The sequence below is a fragment of the Cibotium barometz genome, chromosome 39 (assembly GCF_041138505.1).
Source record: "Cibotium barometz isolate CiBa-2024 chromosome 39, ASM4113850v1, whole genome shotgun sequence".
Taxonomy (NCBI): domain Eukaryota; kingdom Viridiplantae; phylum Streptophyta; class Polypodiopsida; order Cyatheales; family Cibotiaceae; genus Cibotium; species Cibotium barometz.
The window spans coordinates 40,459,473-40,476,630 of record NC_141084.1 but is presented as its reverse complement, the minus strand read 5'-3'; the positions used below and the strand labels follow the sequence as shown (position 1 = coordinate 40,476,630).

The 17,158-nt window shown below is 46.8% G+C and overlaps 1 long non-coding RNA gene across 2 annotated transcripts in view; it reads right to left on the bottom strand.

The window, feature by feature from the left end:
• Positions 1–941: 941 nt before the first annotated feature.
• The window catches only part of LOC147616088 (uncharacterized), a 73,197-nt gene continuing 56,980 nt past the window's right edge, over positions 942–17,158 (bottom strand). For both annotated transcript variants that reach the window (XR_015262597.1, XR_015262596.1), the window contains 3 exons: positions 2,186–2,327; positions 1,987–2,096; positions 942–1,525 (listed from right to left, as the gene is read on the bottom strand). This is a non-coding gene — a long non-coding RNA (uncharacterized LOC147616088). The remainder of the gene's footprint in view (positions 1,526–1,986; positions 2,097–2,185; positions 2,328–17,158) is intronic.

The window sequence follows — 17,158 nt, the reverse complement described above, 5'->3', positions numbered from 1 at the left end:
TCTCTATAACCAAGGATTAAGCTATTCTTTAATGTCAAACTAGGATTTTTTTCCTACCCAATGTATTGGCCATTGCTACTTTATTTATTCAATATTATTTTAATACCATCTTCTTGTATCATCTCCTCCCCAATCTTTAGGTAACAAAATATATATACCTAGATAAATCCAAGAACATGCCCAAATTCACGTTTTGGGAGCGTGCGTGTTATATACTCATGGTAGTCATCCTATAACTATCAACTCCATTATGCAAAGTATGGACTAGATACTACGACATCCCCACTAACGTCATTAGTGCCCAATAGTGGATGTAGAACTCTGTATCAAGATATTCTCTCACACACGCACTCCACACACACATAAGAGCATATATTCACACAAAGGCCTTCATACTGAGTTTGTATCAAACCTTTGAAGATGTAGGGCAGACTCAGCCATAATGAAGCCTAGCACTAAGGGAAGTAGCAAATAGAAAGAATTAGTACAACAAATAAGTAGTTGATAGAGCAAATGCATCGCTAAAGATAGAAAGTATTAGCACAATATCAAATGGCCGCAACTCGGACGAAAATTTCACGATGTGAAATCTGCATGTCCACTAATACGGCTAAAATATATACCTAGATGAATCCAGAAACATACCCAAATTCACCTTTTAGGAACGTACATGTTATATACTCATGGTAGTCATCCACAAGACTATATAACTAAGTCCATTATGCATTGTATGGACTAGATACTACGACATCCCCACTAACGTCATCAGTGCCCAATAGTGGGTGTAGAACTCTGTATCAAGATATGCTCTCACATACGCACTCCACACACACACAAACACATAAAAGCATATATTCACACAAAGGGCAGACTCAGCCGTAATGAAGTCTAGCACTAAGGGAAGTACCAAAATAGAAAGAATTAGTACAACAAATAAGTAGTTGAAAGTAAGAGTACGTCTCAATTAGCCAGGTTTGAATACATTTAACTGTCACCGTTTGAATACAGGAACTGTCACTGCTGCATTCCTCCACTGATATATAACATTACAAATATAGCTACCGGCGCCAAGTCCAGTGATGGTAGGATAGTTGGCGGGAGGATTTTGGATAGTCTCGATTACAGCACAGACAGCAACTTTGGCATGATGGACAGGGATAGGAACTTGAGGAGCTGCAAGCGGACCTAGAATTGCCGGTGCACCGGCTGCAAATGCCTGTATGTGCAAAGGCGCATAATGGCTAATGATACTATTAGCCTCAACAAACAACGGCCAATGCAATGACATCAAAGCCGTTGCGATGATCGCATTTGAAGGAGAGACCACCGCATGGACTAAGGGATCCACTTCTCCAAGATCCGACGCCCAATCCTGGAATAACGACCAGGACGGTGCGCCTATACCATCAACGACGCGTAAAATGGATAGATCTTCACCAATGCATCTTTCCTGTACTGCTCCCGCTTCCACCATCCTTCTTATCAGAGGTCGTGGAAGACTTGTACGACAAGGACGGACCATTCTCTTCATTATTCCAAACAAAGAAAAGAAAAGAAAAAAACCTTCTGAGTAGAGAAACAAATGAGAAAACCACATCATCACAACACAAAAGAAACAGTATTCACAAGCTTATATCTACTCATTAAGATCATTTAGAATTTGATTTGCAGAAAGCTCACAAGAAACCATATCCAGAAAATAATTAAGAAAGCATCTACAGGTGAAAATTCTACTAGAGAAGATTCATTCAAACAACAGCTACAGTTGAAAGGCACTATAAATAATTAGGCACTATTTTATTATCATTCAATAAATGATAATAAAATAGCTGTGGTGTACTGACAGGCCCAAAAAAAAAAGGCTTGCCAATCCTTGCTGAGTGACATACATGAAAATACTCGGAGGTTAATGAATAGCACCAGCAAGACTGAGAGCGTGAAGCCAACGGATGCATCCACACTTAATAAAGGTAGGTCATACCATACCTTCAGTTTAATTGCTTGAGGCAGTCAACAAAGTTTGTGCCGTTAAAGGGAATGCCTCCTATCCCTACACAGATTGACTAGCCCAAACCCACCGGCGTTGTTTGGAAAACCTGCAACGCTAGGACTCAACAGCATGTACACATTTCCCCACAGTGATTCATCAAGACTAAATTTGCAAAGGAGCTTGAAAAATACTTACAGCTTCAGAAGTTAAAGTTCCCGATCGAGACACAATTCTAATTCTTCCAGGTTTGTAATCCACCAGGTTTGATAATGCTAGGGCAGTTTGAACCTATCAATCGAGGCTTCGACTGCTTGTTTATAGCAGCTTTAACACGGACCTGCAATGACACTCGCAAAATAGCAAACAAAAATTCTGAATTTGCTGCCTGCTGTGCATGCACAACTAATTTCTACTTGTCAACACACAAAATACACACCATATCTTGTTGAGGAATTCCTTCCGTGATACAAACAACCACATACAACCATGAGAATACAAATCATTATCACCATGAGAATGCATTTGACATAACTCTCATGAAGGCTAAGGTAGATCCATGGAATCACCGGCACATACAACCAAGCATGTGCTAATACTAATACCAGCAAGCCATAAGTTGAGGTTAAATTTTTCACCAAGCAAACACAACCATGAGAATACAAATCATTATCACTATGAGAATGCATTTGACACAACTCTCATGAAGGCTAAAATAGATCCATGGAGGCACCAACACATACAACCAAGCATGTGCTAATACTAATAACAGCAAGCCAGAAGTTGAGGTTAAATTTTTCACCGTAGCCAGGCATTGCACCGGTTCACTTAGCCTTAATGGCAGCCAGGTTCTGCACCTGTGATGAAGCACTACTCACTAGCAATGAATGCTGAGGACACAGCACAGAAGCGTAACTCTGGTAGCGTGTCTTCTGATGTGACCCGAAAGCTTTTGTGAGAAGGAATATTCCATAGAAACTGCAGCTTTGGAGTCCTACGGTATGGATTGCAAAGCTTGCATTACAGATCCCAAACACGCACACACACATACACAACAAAAATATGCATGCACACACGCCAATTTACTTTTTCTTTGACAATAATCGAGCTTACAGTTCTGCTTTGAATTTTACCCTGTAATTTCTTCATCGTTCAATGCACTCACCAATCAAGTTGTGGATATGTTCATTTAAATTCATTAGCACTTAAGAGAATACAAAGTTTACAGGAGTTGAAGTGACGAGCTCACTCGCTGCGGGCCGCACGCCACCCCCCTTCCATTGCGCCCATCTCCTCGCCACCCCTCAGCCCCCCTCATCGCGTCGCCTCCTGCTCGCCACCCCTCTGCACCTGGCCATCGCGGTGCGCCTGGCTGCGTGCTGATTCTTACTTGCGCGCTTTTCCTCTCCTCGCGCCTGCCTCCCCCCTTCGTGTCGGGCTGCCAAAGTTGCCGGGAGTGTGTTAGTGTGTGTGTGTGTGTGTTTGGGTGGGTGTGAGTGTGTGTAGGGTTTCTGTGTTTTTGTGTGAGTAGGTTTTAGGAGTTGAGCTTTAGTGTGTTTGTTTGTCTCGGTGGGTTTAGGAGTGGAGGGTTAGTGTGGAGTGACTGAGTGGGTTCTCTTGGGTCTAGGCCTTCGGGCATGTGTAGGTGTTGTGTGTGTGTGTGTGTCTCCGGCAAGTTTCCTGCCCGATAGTCCTCTCCTGCCTTCTTCCGTCCCCGCCAGCAGGCACGGATGGCGGACTCACCTCCTTCACAGAGAGATTCCACAGTAGCCCCCTCGACCGTCCCCGCCGAGGACGCCCTCCGACTGTCTCTCTCCCCGGAGGAGAAAGTGAGCCTCATAGCAGAGATTGATAGGTTGCAGGACACATCTATGGTCTGCAAGGTCATTGGTAGCCGCCCTGGCAGAGAGGAGATTCGAGACCTTCTCCACGTTTGCTTGCTCGCAGATTCAGGCAAGATAGTAGATGTCCAGATGTTGGGACGGGGTTACTACCAGATAGAGCTTGAAACCCCCCAGATGGTGACCAGAGTACTATATCAAAGTCCCCTCACGCTTCGCACAGCTCGGGTGCACTTTAGGCCCTGGCGCCATGGATTCGACCCAGCCACCGATACTCTTAGAGAGGAGACTGGCTTTCCAGTGACAGTCAGTTTCCCCGGCCGTCGACGAGAGTATCTTCACCTTCCTCCGCAACTTGGCCGGGCATTCAACGCCGTCCTCGAGTCTCCCCGCACGGCAGCCTCGGTGGTAGCGAAGGCTGCAGGCCTTCCTTCGATACGGGTCATCATTCCAGATCCACACGACCTACCGAAGGAGATCATGCTCCCCATCCTCAGTGGGAGTTCGCTCTTGCAGCGGGTGGAGTCCAACCATTGCTTCATCTGTCACGGGATGGGACATCTTGCTAGAGGGCCGGCCTCGTACTACCCAGCCGCCGGCGGGCCCTCAGCGGGGATCACAGGGGGTTGACACGACAGCTCCGCCTGGGCCCTCACCGCCTGGGACCTCATCGCCTGGGACCTCATCAGCAGGTACTAGTTCGATAGCAGGTACTTTGGCGCAAGCTACCGAGCAAGGTTGGCAGCCTGCGCCAGAGCAATGGCGGACAAGTACAGGTACAGGGGGACGACAGGCAGCAGCTCTGAGGCCTGCCGCTCCAGCCCAGCAGTAGGTTCCCACTAGAAACAGATTTGATGTCCTTCACGAGGGCCCGCGACCTGGCCGTGAGGCTATGTCCGAGCACCCGCCGGCTTCCCAGCCCTCCATGGTTGGGGGACAGGAGGGCCAGCCAGCCCCTCAGCCTCCCCCCACCTCTCAGCCTCCCCCCACCTCACAGCCACCCCCCCGCTCCCGCCTCGCCCCCCCCATCTTCTCGTCTCCCCCCCCCTTCCTCCCTTCCCCAGCCGCATGTCCCCAGCCCCCCAGGCTAATTCCCCCCCGCCCCCGCCCCCACCCCCCCATCCCCGCTGGCGCTTCTTCTCCGATTGTGAGGCAGTTGCTTTTTCCTTGAGCCACTCCTCCAGGGATGAGGCGACGGCCAGACGCCCCTCACTGGTTGTCAGCACCTCCCCGTTGTCAGCAACTCCCCTTGCGACACCGAGCTTTGATTTCTTTTTTGCGAGGGGAGCATTTTGATTATGGATTCACGTGGTATTTTGGCGACTTTAAGTTTGAGCTTCCAGCTACGAAGCTCCAAGTCCACGTCCTCTTTCTTGCAGCGAGGGGGGGCGAGGCTATGGACTCAGCAGTCGCTTTCTCCTTCCGGCTCTGTGGCTCTGCTTCTCAAGATTGGACCTCTGAGGCGGCTTTTGCCTTGGTGCGAGAGCAATCGCTAGAGTTTTCCCAGCACTTGGGCCATAGGGATGTCTCAAAGATGCTTGATGCTTTTTGGGCTCTCGCCAAATTCTCGATTGTGAGCGATGCTCAAGGATCGAGAGAGCGCCATATTGTTGAGCATTCACCATCACCAGCCATTACCTCCACAAAGATTTGGGGTGAGTATGCAGCATCCCTGTACACAGCAGAGTAGGACAGCCGCCCCTGCAAGACCCATCGGAGCCATGCCCAGAGACATGTGCTTTCTTTACAGCTGAGATGGTAAGGAAAGCTATTGACAGGATGAGGACTGGGAAAGCATATGATCATGATGGTTTGGTAGCAGAACACTTTATTCATGCCAGAGATATGCTTGCAGAGCTTATTGCTATGATGTTCAACCGAGCCATGTGTGAGGGTTTTCCTGAGACTTGGAATATGTCCACGATTGTGCCTATCTTCAAGTCAGGGGATCCCATGCTTCCTGGGAATTATCGTACCATCATGATTGGTCACACATTGGCTAGATTACATGCATCTATTCTTGAGCAGAAGTTCAGTAGATGGGTAGAGAGAGAGGGCATACATGCATCAGGGCAGGCAGGGTTCAGGAGAGGTTTCTCCACTCTTGACCATATCTTGACACTCAGAGCTATTATTGAGGAGGGCAGATTATATGGCAGGAGGATTAATTGTTGCTTTGTGGATTTCCGCAAAGCTTTTGACACAGTACCAAGAGCCAGACTGATGCGCAGACTACAAGAGATGGGAGTGCCCACAGAGCTGATTTGGGGAATCATGGCTTTATACAGGACACTTGTGGGGCAGGTACGTACTACTGTGGGTATACCTGAGATGGTTCACTCCAGTATTGGGGTGAAACAGGGCTGCCCCCTTTCTCCCACCTTATTTGGGATGTACGTGGATGAGGTTTTAGACTATGTAGAGCGGGAGGGTGACAGAGGAGCACAGCTAGCAGGGACATGGATTCCGATGTTATTGTATGCTGATGATATTGTGCTGATCTCAGATTCTCCAGAGGGGATGCAGCGTCATTTGGATGCATTGCACACGTTTGCACAGGACAGTGGATTGTCTGTTAACCTTGGTAAAACCAAGCTGATGATGGGGAGAAACTAGAATTAGGGTTTAGAGTTCATTCATGGGAGACATACACAGAGAAGCAAGGGAGAGAGAGAGAGAGAGTTGTGGGGATAAGTCAACTCATGAAAAGCATGAGTGTGTGACTCCCCTATCACACATGTATATTGCACTAGTACACATAGTGCACTTAGTACATTAAAAGTACTAAGTGTACTATGTACTATAACTTATGGGCTTGTACACACTATAAGGGTGGGCATAACGCCTTTACCCCAACAACCTCCCACTTAAAGGCAAAGTGCCCTTAAGTAAAGGAAAAGAAAAAATCAGCATGTACATGATAATATACAAGGCCATATCAAGGCTGAAAATGGCCTCATCCAATGCCCATCAAGTGTCTGCAATGAGCAAACCGCTCCGGAGGCAAACTCTTTGTCAACAGATCAGCCGGGTTGTCATCCGTGTGAATCTTAACAAGCTGAATTTGCTTGTTCTCTATCACCTCTCTGATGAAGTGATACTTCACATCCACATGCTTCGTCTTTGCATGAAAAACAGGGTTCTTTGCCAACTGAATGGCACTCTGACTGTCACAATGCAACAATGGAATATCCCCTGTATAACCCAAATCAACCACTAACCGAGATAGCCATAATGCCTCCTTGCAAGCCTCTGTGGCTGCAATATACTCGGCCTCTGTAGTAGATAAGGCAGTGCACTTCTGCATCCTGGATATCCATGACACAGCACCTCCTGTGAATGTAAATACATAACCGGTAGTAGACTTCCGGTTATCTGGATGACCGGCATAATCCGAATCCGTGTAACCATGCACTAATGCATCCTGTTTGCCAAAGCAAATGCACAAATCCTGTGTGCCCTTCAGGTATCTCATGACACCTTTCATTGCTTCCCAATGCTTCTTGCCAGGGTTGGCCATGTATCTAGAAACCACTCCCACTGCAAATGCAATGTCCGGCCTAGTAGCAACCATGGCATACATGAGACTGCCACAAGCTGAAGCATACGGAATCTTGGCCATATCAGCCCTGTCTCTATCTGACTGTGGGCTGTCCATAGCACTGAGTTTCACATATGGAGGCAAAGGAGTACTAGTCTTCTTCCCCCCGTCCATATTGAACCTCTGCAAGACTTTGCCAATGTATTCCTTCTGAGACAAATACAACACATGCTGATTTCTGTCCCGAAGTATCCGCATACCCAAGATGTGATTTGCATCACCCAAATCCTTCATATCAAAGGTTTGATGCAGCCTCTGCTTCAAGGCATCTATCTCTTTACGAGATTTCCCGGCAATCAACATATCATCAACATACAAAATGAGAATCAAGAGACTGCCATCCAAAGCTTTCTTGGTGTACAAGCAGTGATCTATGTCACTTCTCCTGAATTTCTGTGATTTCATGAATGTATCAAATTTATGATACCATTCTCTTGGTGCCTGTTTGAGCCCATAAAGACTCTTTTTCAGCTTGCATACAAGCTTCTCCTTTCCACTCTCTGCATAACCCTCTGGCTGCTGCATATATATCTTCTCATGGAGATCACCGTGAAGAAAAGCAGTCTTCACATCCATCTGAATCAAGTCCAGATCATCATGCGCAACCAAAGCCAACACAGCTCTAAGTGTGGTCATTTTGACCACTGGAGAGAAGATCTCATCAAAGTCCACACCATATTCCTGCTTGAAGCCCTTAGCCACTAACCTGGCTTTGTATCTTGGCTTAGCATCTGATGCAACTTTGAGCCTGTATACCCACTTGCATGGCAAAACCTTCTTGCCTGCAGGCAAAGGCACCAACTTCCAAGTTCCATTTTTATGCAGAGAATCCATCTCTGATTTCATGGCACGCTCCCAAAGAGCCTTGTCTGCCCTCTGTAAAGCCTCTTTATAACATGAGGGCTCCCCACAGTCAGTAAGCATCAAATAGTCAACCCCTGGAACAAACCTGTCAGGGGCTCTGGAGGGTCTAGTGGACCTCCGTACCCAATGACCATCATTTGCAGGTTGCTGTCCAGCCTGCATATCACCCATTGGTGGCTCCTGTTCCATGCCATAAGGCTGAAAAATCATGCCCGGTATCTCCTCTAACTGTGGTATATCCATAGGGATATCTTCTGCCATATCTGGCTGTCCATTTGGACCATTTTCAGCACCATTTAAGGGCTGGTTTTCCTGCTGTAATGGCTGATTTACAGCCCTTTGTTGTTGTCCATGATGTCCATCATCATCAAAGATGACTCTGCCAGGCTCCTGTTGCCTTGCAGGCTCCTTATACATGCATGTTTCATCAAAAATGACATCATTGCTGCGTATGATCTTTCTATTCATGGGATCCCAAAGTCTATACCCCATTTCACCTCTGTCACCATATCCTAGGAATATGCATTTGTGAGACTTAGGATCAAGTTTGGTGCGCATTTCCCTGCGTATGTGCACGTACGCAACGCAACCAAACACTCTCAAGTGCTTGTATGACGGAGGCTTCGGGACAGAAATCAGCATGTGTTGTATTTGTCTCAGAAGGAATACATTGGCAAAGTCTTGCAGAGGTTCAATATGGACGGGGGGAAGAAGACTAGTACTCCTTTGCCTCCATATGTGAAACTCAGTGCTATGGACAGCCCACAGTCAGATAGAGACAGGGCTGATATGGCCAAGATTCCGTATGCTTCAGCTTGTGGCAGTCTCATGTATGCCATGGTTGCTACTAGGCCGGACATTGCATTTGCAGTGGGAGTGGTTTCTAGATACATGGCCAACCCTGGCAAGAAGCATTGGGAAGCAATGAAAGGTGTCATGAGATACCTGAAGGGCACACAGGATTTGTGCATTTGCTTTTTGATGTGTCCCTTCTTGCCACAATAATGGCATTCCAAATCCTTTTTGGAGCGAGACTTGCTCCTTCCCCTTTCTTGGCTTTTCCCCCTTTGCTGGGATCTCCCACGTGCATTCATTACATTAGACTTGCCAACAGAGTTGTTCTTCCTATTCATCTCTTCTTGAAGAAGAGCACCCTCAACATCTGCATATGACAGCATAGCATTCGAATTGCTAGTGGCTGTCCTGAATGTGTCCCAACTCTCTGGCAAAGTGCATAACAAAAAAGTGGCTTTGAACTCATCGTCCATTGCCAACTTTTGATTTATAACCTGGCTGACAATACCATTAAACTCATTGAGATGGGCTGTCATAGAAGCCCCTTCCTTCATCTGAAGGCCTATGAGTTTCTTCAACCAATACACTTTGCTTGAGGCACTTTGTTGGGCATACAAGTCCTGCAATCTCTGCCACATTCCCCAAGCTGTCTTCTCTTCACGAATGCTGAAAAGTAATGAGTCTGACACAGACAACATGATAGTAGATCTTGCCAGCTCATCCATATCTTCCCACTCTTCAGCCGTAAGAGAAGCGGGCATCACACCCCTTTCTTTGATAGGCTTGTGCTGCTTTTTCTGAAGCAACACATTGTAGCACTGGGTTTGCCAAATGTCATAATTCTGCGAGCCTTCAAGCTTCTTGATGTGAAGCAATGAAGAGCTCTCACCTGTGGTTGCCATAGCAAAATGCAACCTGTCAATGCCTGACTCCCTGCAAATGTGCAAACACTGCACCCAAGATGTGCAAACACTGCACCCAAAGCACACAAAGTGCTTACAAATGTTCTCCCAAGCTTTATCTCCCACTGCGGAAGCAAGAATGCAACTTTTCTCCCACTTTTTGTGATGAAAACACCAAAATCTGGTTGCTGCAGATTTTGGACAGCACCTTGAATGTGCTCTTTTGCCCTTCCAAAGTACTGTACAGCAGTACTAAGTGCTTACAAATGATGTACCAAACCTGTACCGGCAATTTCAGCAGCTGAATTTGAACCTTTTGATCACTCAAAACAGTGTACAGCCATGCCAAAACATGTACAAATCTGTACCAAAACTGTACCAGCAGGTACAATAGCAATAAATGCTCTCCTGGCTGTCCAAATGAATGAAAATCAGACTTTTACAGTCACGAACACTGCATAAAACAGTCCCGAACAGAAATTGGGCAAAAGCCCCTTGACTGCAAGCTGATTTTTGAGGATTCAAGGCATAAATGGCTTGCCTGCTGCTTTGCCAAGCTCAACAAGCATACGAACTTGAAAAGCCCCTTGATTTGAGATCAATTTCTGATCATGCATGGTACATTGGCGCACATGAAGGCATCCAGAGTGTTCACGATGCTTCCCCCTGGCCACATATACATCAAATACATGAAAGCCCCTTGATTTACAGGCACATTGAGTGCTTGTAAGGCATCAGCACATTATCCACAGCATCAAATGCGATCGCCTGCATGCAAATCAACAAAATCGGCGCAAAAGCCCCTTGATTTGCACTGCAATTTGCTGCAATTTTGCCCAAATGTGCAATTTTTCACATCATACAGCATGTATGAGTGCTTAATTGCACAATTACATCAAAAGCCCCAAATTTCGACATCCAATTTGCTGCAAATTGATCCTGATTTGACCAATTTCCTGCAAATTGATCCTGATTTGACCAATTTCCTGCAAATTTATCCTGATTGTGACCAATGTCACCCAATTTTGCCAATTTTGCTCAAAAATTGAGCAATTGGGCACCTGTACCTGCTCAATTGCTTGAATTGATAAGAAATTCGCAAAATTGAAGCAAAATACCTCTGATTTCTGATTTCTGTTTGCAGGAAAAGAGGGGGGTTATGATGATGCTGCTGCAGAAAAAGGAGGATTCTGCTGCTGCTGCTGCTGTGCTGTACGGCGGCGCCTTCAGTGCTGGGCGGCCACGTGGGCTGGCTACGTGGGCGGCCTCACTCTGTTGCTGCAAGACGATGTGGTTGGCCTTCAAGTGAAGAAGGACGGAGGCTGGATTGCAGTCCAGCCGGTGCTTCAGAGGGCCTCGGTTTGCCTGCCCTTTTCTTCGAAGAATCCTTCCAAGGATCAAGGCAGCTGCTGCACGTGAATCGCTATCCACCATGCCCCGAGTCCGAGTTGTGGACCAGCCGATCAAATGCGCTTTCACAGTCGACTTCGCACAGGTACGCGGACCAGTTCGCCTTCTACGCCAACGCTCAGCGCCGGGCGCTTCACGTATTCGTTTACGTTTCGCCTTCTACCAACTTACGCCTAGACTTACACTCCTTCCACGCTTACGACCAGTTGATGCTGCGGCTACTCCTCATGGCTGATGGTCGACGGCAGTGGTTGGCTGCACACTTGCGCTGCCATCACATAGTCGCTGCCCAAATTACATACAGGCTGCGCCCAGCACGTTGACTCCTTGCACTTCAAAGACCTTCAGAGAGGTGATAGGCTCACACAGAAGAAAAACGACCAGCAGCTCACACAGAGGCAGGAAGAGGGAAGAGGGAAGGAAGACCTAGCTCTGATACCAGTTGATGGGGAGAAACTAGAATTAGGGTTTAGAGTTCATTCATGGGAGACATACACAGAGAAGCAAGGGAGAGAGAGAGAGAGAGTTGTGGGGATAAGTCAACTCATGAAAAGCATGAGTGTGACTCCCCTATCACACATGTATATTGCACTAGTACACATAGTGCACTTAGTACATTAAAAGTACTAAGTGTACTATGTACTATAACTTATGGGCTTGTACACACTATAAGGGTGGGCATAACGCCTTTACCCCAACAGGTGATGGTGTTTAACACCACAGCACAGTGGGTTAGGAGGTCAGTACCCACCTTTACATATGGTCAGGAGACAGTGGAGTATACAGATGCATATACTTACCTTGGTGTGGTTTTTAGTGGCCCACTATTTTCCTTGAGGAGAGCAACAGAGACCAGATTGACCAGAGCTTATGCAACATTGGGGGACTAGAGAGGACGTGTTCGTAGGTTCAGTTTCAGGAACCTCGAACAAAGCTCTGGCTCTTTGACACTTTGGTCACTTCAGCCATGCTGTATGGAGTGGAGATATGGGGACCCTCAGTGGATCACCACAGCCGAGCTGGTAGCACTGATGGATGGAGACGTATGGAGAGACCCTTGGTTTCTATGATTTCCCGGATGATTAGCTAGAGAGGGTCTCTTGAGAGGGAGGGGATCAGAGAGGGAGAGATACCTACAGAGGCAGATTACAGACTTCTTTCGACCAGAGATTGAGCAGTCAGGCCAGCAGGCATTGCAGCTAGCCCCAGAGTATAGCCGCACCAGAGGTACACTGATTGATCGGGCTATAGAGCTGGGGCGGTCCAGGCGCCCCAAGATGAGAGGCCCATCTCGACACCGGCGGAGACTACAACAGAGGATCAGGACCATACTGGCACGGCATGGGAGACGTCCAGTCAGAGTACTCACCATGGAGGACATTGAGGATATCCGCCATCGACCCATGAGAGACATCTTTCGATAGTGATGTGTATGATGCTTACCTTTGTTGCTGGAATTTTCCTCCCAGATGTTATCCATTAGGAGCTCCTAGTACCGTACTTTTCCTCATAGTTGTTTCAGTTTCAGTTAGTTGTTTAGTTGTTTTTAGCTTTTCTTACACAGACATTGTATCAGATCCACCAATTGTTGTAACCTTTTTGGTCTCATAGGTCATTTTGGCCTTCTGAAGACGTTAATATATCATTTCATTCTCTCTCTCTCTCTCTCTCTCTCTCTCTCTCTCTCTCTCTCTCTCTCTCTCTCTCTCTTTCGTGAAATGGTGTTTTATATTATATGTAAAAATGTACATCAGCCACATGGCTCACACAGAACCTATGGCCCCAAAAAAACCCCCACAAAAGATCCTCTAAAGGATCATGACCATGCAAACCTGTACACTACTAAGAAAGCCTCCTAGCCAAATAAGCATCCCAGATAAAAGCATCAAAGATGAGCCAGCCGAGCCGCCGTAGACCATAACGAAATAACATCTGCATCCAGTAGCTGAGCTGAGAGAAGAGAAGAAAACTGCCAAAGCAGCAAACCGCGGATACGTAGAATGTGCCCATGTATTCCAGACAAGGAATCAAAGATGAACCCATTCCGTGCAGTCCAAATATGCCGAAGTCCTGTCCATCTAAGGAAATGGAATATCACAAGGTGACTGTCCGAAGTAATGACTTGAGGACAAATCCCAAATATCCACTGATGAGCCGAAACAGTAGACCTCTCTATTGCCTCCCAAACGCGAGAGACAAAAGACCAAATCTGACGGGCCACTGGACAACTCATGAACAGATGCATAACTGTTTAAGTGCATGTCATGCAGAAGAAGCAAGAGGCCAATGTAATTTTACGACGGCTGAGCTGATCCCGTGTAGGTAACCCTCCCACCAACATCCTCCAAATGAAAACCTTACCTTGGTAAGGGAGTTTAGACTGCCAACCATGCATAAGAGTTTTCTCCCACCATGATTTAGACTTGTGCAATCCCCACACCTTATTGGCCTTGGCTGAAACCCAATCTTTCTCTGATACGAGCTTATGATAGACCTGGTTAGCTGAAAGTGATATCAAGTCACGAGATTTACATAGTGCCCAATCAAGCCAAGGCTGATCTGCAGATGGCCGAGGCAATGGAGTAAAAGGCTCAACTACATGCATGATGTCAACCCATAGTGGCTGAAATGTTTGAGGAATCCTAAAGTGCTGCCGAATACGACGAAACGAATATGGCCTGTCACGACCAGGTATCACAGCATCTCGGATTCTAACCAAGCCTAACCTGACCATGCGGTTGAGTCGTATGCGTGAAGCATCTCTGTCTGGCCAAACAATGACACGCGACTCCACAAATGTTTCGAACTGCAAAGAGTTCAAAAGTAGTCTTTCATGACCAGGATCCCACCGAGCCAATAGTAGAACTTCATGCCAAGAAAGGAGAATATGCGATAAAATGTGAGATGAGCGAATACGGACGGGATGAGCCGCATTCACAATGTCCCACCATGAAGCCTGCACACGTGTTCGTCCATGTGACAATCCCTCCAACTCAATCAAGTCACGAGCCATGAATACCCAAGGCTGCTCCTGCAAACACATATCCTGAAAAAGCGCCCACCTACATGCCACCATATGCAAGCGGACATCCAGTAAAGCAGCCCCATCCATTCTTTTGGGCGTCGTAATGTGATTCCAAGCTATCCATGTTTGACCCATAATATTTCCTTGCCTCTTCCACAGCATAAACCGAATGGGAGCAACCAAACGGAGAAGAGATTTGTGCGTCCAAGGTAGCAAAGGCAAAAAATAGGAAATCATGCTAAGCATAATAACCTGAGCTACCTTAACCCTCGCGTGCATAGGCCACCCTTGAGCTTTCCAATACACAAATTTATCTGAGATCCGAGCAGAAATCCAAGCAAGAAGCGCTTGGGGGTCCACATCCACACCCACCAGATACCCAAGATGACGAACAATGTCTCCTGTATGCACCACATGGCCTTGCCACCCTAATGCCTCAAGATCAAATTCCGTGCATACAATGAGGGCTGATTTTGTTGAATTTATTTTCAGCCCAGAAGCCAATGCAAAATTATTCCAAGCTTCCATTGCTCGATCTATATTGGCTTTTTCGGCCCTGAGAAATATAAAAGTGTCATCCGCAAGGGCTTGAGCAACCAATTGCTTGCCATGAGGGAGATGCAAACCAACCACTTCACCACGCGATGCCATAGCATCTAGGCGAGATAACATAGGATGAGTGGCAATGGCAAAGAAAAGAGGGCTAAGAGGACAGCCCTGCCGGAGAGAACGAGTGAGAGAAATACCATCCGAAAGTCCTCCATTGAGCATAATCCACGTGATAGAGCCAGAGCCAAGTAAATGCACCAAATTAGCCATTTTGGGACCAAAGCCCATGGCTGTCATTAACTGAGAAAGGAAAGACCAGCTGACATGATCAAAAGCTTTTTCAAGATCCAGCTGCACCATCACAATCTCTTGCTTCTTTGCCTTGGCATAATTCACTCCAATTTGAACATTAAGAATATTATGCAAAATATTCCTGCCATGCACAAATCCATATTGATATGGATGAATAAGAGTAGGAAGCACCTTCTGCAAGCGATTGGCAAAAATCTTTGTAAAGATTTTATACATAATACCCATAAGTGAGATCGGGCGCCATTGAGCCAAAGAAGTAGGCGAAGGGACTTTGGGCAACAAACGAAGTATGCCCAACTTCCAATCGGCAGGCATATATCCCTCATCCCAAACCCTTTGACAAATAAGCGTCAAAGGCTCTGCAAGCTGATCAGCATATTTTCGGAAAAACTCATTTGTCAAACCATCCCAACCAGGGCTCTTTCCCATGGGAAGTTTGGAGAGAACAACTTCCACAGGAGCATCAAGCTGAACCGCTACATCAAGGTCAACTTGATATCGTACTTCAGCAAACAATGACTCCCTTGCAGCCAGGACAGCCGGCGAGACATCTTCTCGAGGGGCAAGCAAATCTTCATAAAACCTGATGCAATGCTGAATAACCTCACAAGGTTGAGTAACAAGGTTGCCTTGGGCATCCATCAACCTAACAATATTCTCACACATGTTTTTGATGCAACTTATCATAGAAGCGATGAGATTGACAGTTAGCATCCCGCAAAGCATCAAGACGTGCAAGTAGTTTAAAGCGAACATATTGTGCTTCCTGCACCCTAGATAGCTCCTTTTTCAGCCATTCTATGGCATCCACAACTTCAGCATCCATAGAGTCAGTAAACATGAACACCTGCAAGCCCCACATGCTCGGAAACTCTAAGGGCAGTCTGTGATCACAAATACCATGTCTAAAAATGCAATGCTTCAAAAGGTTCGTGATTTGGCAGATTGTCCTGGGCCTTCCACGGAACCACATGAACCAACTGCCCATCCAAAAAGAGTAGCACCTGCTCCAAGACTGCCCTATAGGCTTCCGAAGTGCGAAAAAGTATTTCACAAAAGCCTCTCGGACCATGATAAATCTCCTCAAGTTCCTCAGGCGACACCAAGCGGCCCAACCATGCTCTAAGACGAGGCAACAACGGAATACGCCCAGTAAAGAAGAAGATAGCAGCACGATCATGAAAATCTGCTAGCTGTTGTAGCAACAAAGGAGTCTCCATGCATACATCAGCCACACCACCATTATCTACTGCAGCCATTTGCACGCTATTTGCCTTCACAAATTCTTGCAGAAGCTCACCAGTGATCTGCAGCAAACGTGCAAACTCCGGAGAAGGTACCTGAGAACTTTCCTCTGCATTCTCTCCAACATTCACCGGAGTGTAGCTTGCATCAACATCAAGCCTTTGACGTTTTTGTTGCTCCGAGGTATGTGAAGCATAACCCACATCCTTCTCGATCATCTCCTCAATAAGATCCATGTTAAGGCTATTGGCAGCCATGCCACCAACAGCAGCAACCGGGTCATCCAAATCCATGTACAAAAGCAAAGAAAACCCGTTCTCTCAAACCCTAATTCAGCACCTTTTCTGTAGTATGTACAAGTATCAAACTGCACCCTTGGAGCATGAATCAAAACCCAAACTTGCCACAAGAACCTGCTGTGCGCCGAGAGGTACCTCTGCAGATTGCATGGCAATATCCACACTCTCTCGCTCTCTCTCTCTCTCTCTCTCTCTCTCTCTCACACACACACACAAGCCTAGAGGCAGAGCAGAAGCAAAGGCGGCTATGAACAAGGACTGGTGACGGCAAGCAGGTGGGAATAGAACAGATGTAGAAGAAGAAGCCAGAAAAGGCGACAGCCAGCAG